At 48.6% G+C, this 6,178-nt stretch overlaps 1 pseudogene; it reads right to left on the reverse strand.

Annotated features, from left to right (window-relative positions):
• Nucleotides 1–153: 153 nt before the first annotated feature.
• Nucleotides 154–1,015, reverse strand: LOC123090319 (GDSL esterase/lipase At5g55050-like; annotated as a pseudogene).
• Between the last annotated feature and the right edge of the window lie 5,163 nt (nt 1,016–6,178).

Below are 6,178 nucleotides of genomic sequence, written 5' to 3' on the forward strand. Positions count from 1 at the left end.
TGGCATAAGTGAAGTTGGCAAAAACTAGATTGGCAAAAACAAAGTTTTCCCTTGAAAGTAAGAGCCATGATAAACTTGCATGCATGCGTCTAATACGAGGACATCGTGCAGCTTGCTCTTTGAAGGAGTGGGAAAATAAATGCCCGCGCATTCTTAATTAGTTACCATTATGGTGGCGGAGTAATTGGAGACGAGGCTGCCGTAGAGCGCGGTGACGTCGCTCTGTGTCGCCGTCTTGTTCTTGGCCTTCTGCGCCATCGCGAACTGTATCAGGTCGTTTCTACCGATGCTGATGAGGAAGAAGGAGTCTTCGAGCAGGTCGCTGACCACGCCGGAGCCCAGGTTGGCCTCCATCGCCGCTCTTGTCGAATGGAAGTATTCGACCTGCTTCGACAACGGGATGTTGTTTCCGGCGATCTGCATCCGGCCCGGCCACACGCATGGACCAAATCATATAAAACACTAACAATTTTCAAATGAAAAATGTATCTCTCGATCTGGATCTTCGGGGGGGGGGGGGGCTCGACTTTACTTGTACAGTGGTACTTACCGTTGAATCGAGAATCCCAGCTCCTGCAGAAGCATAGCTTACTCCTCTAAGCAGAGCAGTGCCGATCAGATGACGATGAGCTTTTAGCGACAGATAAGCCGGAGGGCTCCTATCGAACCCCAAATTCCTTGCTGCACCCATGAGTAACATCACCAACTAACACATCATCATTTTCTACCAACAAATGATATGATCGATTGACTGGTGTACCAATGAAGTCGACCACATTGTAGCCATTGCTGAACCTTTCGGTGGGCCTTGGCCCCCCGAGTCCAGGTAAGTCGACGCCATGGAAGGGCTTGTTGGCCCTTGGGACACTGTTCCCCGGCAGGTAGTTGTTGTTGCCCACGTCCAGTGACGAGTCCCCGAGCACGTAACCGCCGGCACAACTCTCGTCGTCTTGCCTAGCCGAAACCCGGCGAGAACACCAAGCATGATGACGAGGCCAGCAACGACACCCTGCATTGGAGTAACAAGCAAAGCTAGCCCAGGCTATGATTGCGGGCTAATCTCACACATCCATGGTCTATTGCTCAGATGAGAGGATTATACAACCTACCGCCAAAGACATAAATGTTACATAGCTTTGCTTACTCACTACCAAGACATAAAGGGAGCACGATGCAAGAGTCTCCGTCACGTCTCCCTTGCATGTTCGTGCCGAACTTTTGCGTGGCGGTGCCGGTGCCTCACCACGGCCACGTTCGCCGGCGAGGGCAGCGGGTGGAACTCCTCGACAACGAGGGAGTGGTGGTGGATGCAAGCAGTGGCGAGGGCGATGCGGCGTGGCGGGTGGGCCAGGAGGTGGTGTTCCCATGCCACGTTGCAAAAATTGCGGCGGCTGACCGGTGGGGCGAGGCGGGGGTGAATTTCGAGGTGAGTAATGGCGAGCGGGGGGGGCAGGAGGGGGGTTATTAGACCGACGCCTTGGCTCTCTCCCTCCCCACACCTCACAAATCTCGCTCGTGAGAACCACCGCCCTACGCCGTTGCCATAGCTAGGGTTCGATGACGACGATGGAACAGCAGATGTGGGCGCTGTCCGACGGCGACGAGATTCTGATGGGGCGGCTGAAGGAGATCGACCGATGGTTCCCGATGTCGAAGTCGCTCAACATCGCGTCAGAGGTGGTGCGGGACAAGCTGCGCGGGGAGGAGATTCTCAGGTGCTTCCCCAACTACGACCGCCAGCCGGCGATGGGGGTGCTCCTATGGGCGATGCTCGAGGCGGAGTCACTGGTCCCGGAGCAGAGGGAGAAGTGGAAGGTGTTCCGTTCCCTCTGCTACCGCCTGATCCAGCTGAGGGCGCCGCCTCCGGCGCAACAGGAGCCGCCGCAGGAGGTGGTGATGGGGATTCCTGCCCCCGGATCCAGGTGGCTACCAATCCAGATCGAGGAGGACACGGAGCTCGAGGAGATGGAGGAGGAAGCGGCAGTGCTGCTGCGGTGGAGGGCCAGGGTTCCTCTGACCCCAACCTCACTCCCTCGCCGTTCCCCGCGGTTCCAGAGGCGTTTGCCTCGCCTCCTCGCTCTCTGCCGCCGCCAGTAGGGTGCTCGCCGGCTGGCAATCATTTCTGGTTGCTGGCTGGTGAGGACTCTGAGGAGGAGGGGGAGGGGGAGGCCCTCATCTTCGATCTAGGTACGTTGACAGCTGCAAAATACTTGGTGTCTACTACTCCAATTGAAGTAGATGATACCAATTGTGGTTGTTTGTTTGGGAGATTTAGGCCTGGCAACAGAAACAAAATTAGGAGAGGGCTGAAATCTCAAAAGGATAATGCTCTGTGTTGGATGTTGATATTCAGGGCCATGGAATTGCATTGGCCCAATATCAAATCTCCCCAGACTTTGATATTACATTGAAATCGAATTCTGTTGTTTGGATGTGCAGAGAATTGACACTTGGAATTCGCATGAGAGGCTCAATTCTGAACCTCGTTTGGATGGTCATTCTCTACATTGGAATTGCTCATTTGTGATAGGATGAACATTGTACTTTGATGTAATGTTTAAAACTAAATTATATGCAATATGTGAACATTTTTCTGAATAATTGTATATAAAGAGTACAATAGCAGCACTTACAAAAAACAACATTTATACATCAGAATCATGTATGCAGCAGCACTGTACACATCAGCACTTGTACAAAAACAACTGCACTTATACATGAACATCAACACTTATATAGCAGTAGCACTTTGGATCGGGCTGCTGAGAAGGATCCATACACCCACATAGTGACCTGCAAGGCTGCAAGAAGCAGAGAAAAATCAGATCGGAGAAAAAGAATTAGGGTTCTGGCCCGAGGGGAGAGGGAATGAGGGGGCGTTCCAGATGGGGTTCAAGCACTGATTGGGAGGGGAGGGCGAGAGGGGCTCTTGCCATGGCACACAAGAGACAGCCGCCGCCGCCGCGGGGAGAGGGAGCACCTCTGTCGGGATGGCAGGGGAGACAGCAGGATTGGCGCGGGGAGGGAGAAGGATGGGGATGACCGGAGCCTCGCTGGGGATAGAGAAGGAGGAGGAGGAGGGAACTCACCTGCGCTGCCGTTGGAGCCCTGAATCGCGCCACCGTTGCAGCTCCTGAATCGCCCCGCCGCCTGTGCTTCTTTCTTTTCCTCGAGCGGGGACGAAGGGGTATGTTTGGTGGGGAGGGGCTCTCGCTAGCGAATGTCAAGGCAATATCAAGGGTGGAGGCTCCAAATTGCAGAAGGGCAAGCAATATCGAGCATGGAGGCTCCGAATATTCAGGTTGGTTTCCAATCGCGAATACCACATCCATCTAAACAACAATATTCGGGTCAGACCAATGCCAATATCCAATATTGAGGCCTAATATCAACTTCCAAACGAGGTGTAAGGGTTTTGGATTGAATTCTTATGCGGCCATTAGTCCAGAACATGGGGGATTTGGGGATAGAAATAAGGATGGAAGGTTGAGCAATATGACTCATGGGATTGGTGTAGATTCTAAAATTGTTCAAAAACATATGGAAAAAAATAATGCTCATCCCATAATCCCTTTATTTGGGGAAGAGGATGTGGATTTTGGGGAAATTGAGTTACAAAGTACCCCAATTGCAAATTATTTAGATGCAAAAGGGGGAAAGTTAGAGGAATCTGGTAATGAAAAAGAAGTGAGACCCCTAATGATTTTTGGGGGCTCAGTTGGGAGGGATTTAAACACAGATGTGGAGGTGGGCCAGCGGTGGTGGAGGCCTGATGAGTTGGAGCCCGGCCCAACCCAACAAAGGGACAGAGCAGTGGGGGATATAAAGGAGGGAGTGGAGAAGGCTGGGAAGCAACCCCATTCTTTAGGGTTTCCTCCTCTCCTCCCCTCGCCGCCACAAGAAGAAACTATGTCAGGAAATTTTGGCAGAGGATTTGGAGCTTAGAGATTCAATAGAGGGGGAGGGAATGGAAATATAGGAGGAAGATTTAACAATACTGAGAAGGAAGGGAGATGGAATGGAGGGAGGCATGCCTTTCCAGGGGGATCTGGGGTTTTTGGAAGAGGAGGTAGCTGTTTTGGTCCTGCGAATGGAATGGGCAGAGATTCAGAGGATGAAGACCCTAGATCAGAGAGGAATGAAGAGAATTTGGTGTGGCAAGCTAAGGCAGGGAAGAGAGATGAAGGGGGAGAGATAGCGAGGATGGCCTATGGTGAAGTAGAAGGTGCTGTGCTGGAAAAGGAGAGGAGCAACAATCAGATATCCCAGCCAGATCAACAGCAGCAGCAATTGCTCTTAACTTCGCTGCTCTCTCAGTTGGTGCAGGGGATGCAGAACAGTGAGAACACCAGATGGAAGGGATGGTTGGAAATCGAATTGGTAATCTGCTTGGGAAAGAAAGTCAAAGGAAAGAGGAGGGAGGACCTGATGGACAACAAAGAGTTGACAAGGTGGCTGAACAAGGAGCTGGACTGGAAATGAAGAAGCAAGGAGGTAGAAGTAATTGGCAGCAAGGGTATGAGGAAAACAAGAAAAAATTTGACAGGTTTAATAAACAGGTATGTGGTAAATGTAAAGATCCTAGACACACCACTAAGGACTGCAGGGTGGGACATTGCTTGATCTGTGGCAGAGAGAATCATATTACTGGGGAGTGCAACTTGCTGAAATAGATTAAACCAGTCCCAAAATATGTTTATGCAGCAAAAGGATTGGGAATTCTTTTGGTACAGAGCTACAAGGATGTTCTGATTGCAGAGCATACCAATCCTTTGGGGGTGGTGATCATAAGAGAAGGGATTATCAATGAGACTAAGCTTGTGAAGGCTATGGGAGAAATGTTTGACTGGGGTGGCAATGGAGAGTGAGGGAATTTGGAAAGAATGGATACATGATGAGATTTCCCAATAAGGCAAAGTTGGTGGAGTTGGCCAAGTTTAGTGACTTCAAACTACTGGGGACAGGGGTGGTGATCAAGGTTCAACCCTAGTCTCTTGACCATCAGGCTGTTGGAAAGATGCATACCATTTAGGTCAAGCTGACCAAAGTACCAGATTGTTTCAGGCATTTTTTGGGTGTTTGTGAGGTGGCTGCTGCAGTTGGACCTGTTTTGGAGATTGATATGGATACTATAAATGAGGAGAAAATTAGAGCTAAGTGTGGAATTAGGGATGTGGAGAAAATACCAACTCAAGTGGAAATCACTTCACCTGATCTTCTTATGTTCAGAATTGGGGTGGAAGCTAAGAAGGTGGTGGAAATTGGCTGGTACAAGGAAGAGAAGAGGAAGAATGACAGTAATAATTTCTCAGAAATGGGAGAGGAAGAGATTGACAACAGGAAGAGGACCAAAATGGAGGATAATGAACATAGAGGGGTTTCTTTGGGATGCTTATCCCTGAAACAGAGTGAGGAGATTGATGGAAGAATTGAAAGGATGAAATCTCAGATGGAAGAAAACATGATGCAATGGCAAAGTGAGATGACTGTGGAGAGAAGAAAATGGCAAAAAGAAAGTGAAATTATGTTCAGTAAAATAAAAACTTTGGAGGAAGACAAGATCAGAAACAATGCATTATGGGAAAAAAATGAAAACAGAATCAGAGAATTAGAGAGGATTCAGACAGAGTTGCAGGAGATAAGTAAAAAACAACTAAAAGAAAACTAGAAATTGGCACAAGAGGCTGCCAATAGAGAGGAATATGAAATGGAATTAGCAAATATGGACCTTGAAGCTTATGAGAAAGAGACTCAACAGAAAAAGGAAGATACAGATTCCGGGAAATATAATGAGCCCACTGACTATAATGCTAGCCAGGAATCTATTGGGATTTTGGGGGAGAAAATGGCTGAAATACATGGGAGTGAGATCTTGGATAAAGAAGGGGAGGATAAAGATGTTGAAATCAAGAGAAGTCTTAGGAACAAAGGGAAGGAAGACAAGAAAATTGAAGACATGGCTAAAAGCAGAGCTGAGGAGAGGGACAATTATGGTAAGAACCATGATCTGGTTATTGCTGATGCTTCTTTACTACATATTAGTTCTTTGGTGGGGATTGATTTGGGTTGCTCAATAGAGATGATTGATAAAAACATAGATATCATTAACAAGATGGAAATAGCTAGAAGAGAGCTATACTTATAGAATATTAAAAGAGAAGAGAATGGTAAAGCAGAA

Source organism: Triticum aestivum, chromosome 4B, assembly GCF_018294505.1.
Source record: "Triticum aestivum cultivar Chinese Spring chromosome 4B, IWGSC CS RefSeq v2.1, whole genome shotgun sequence".
Taxonomy (NCBI): domain Eukaryota; kingdom Viridiplantae; phylum Streptophyta; class Magnoliopsida; order Poales; family Poaceae; genus Triticum; species Triticum aestivum.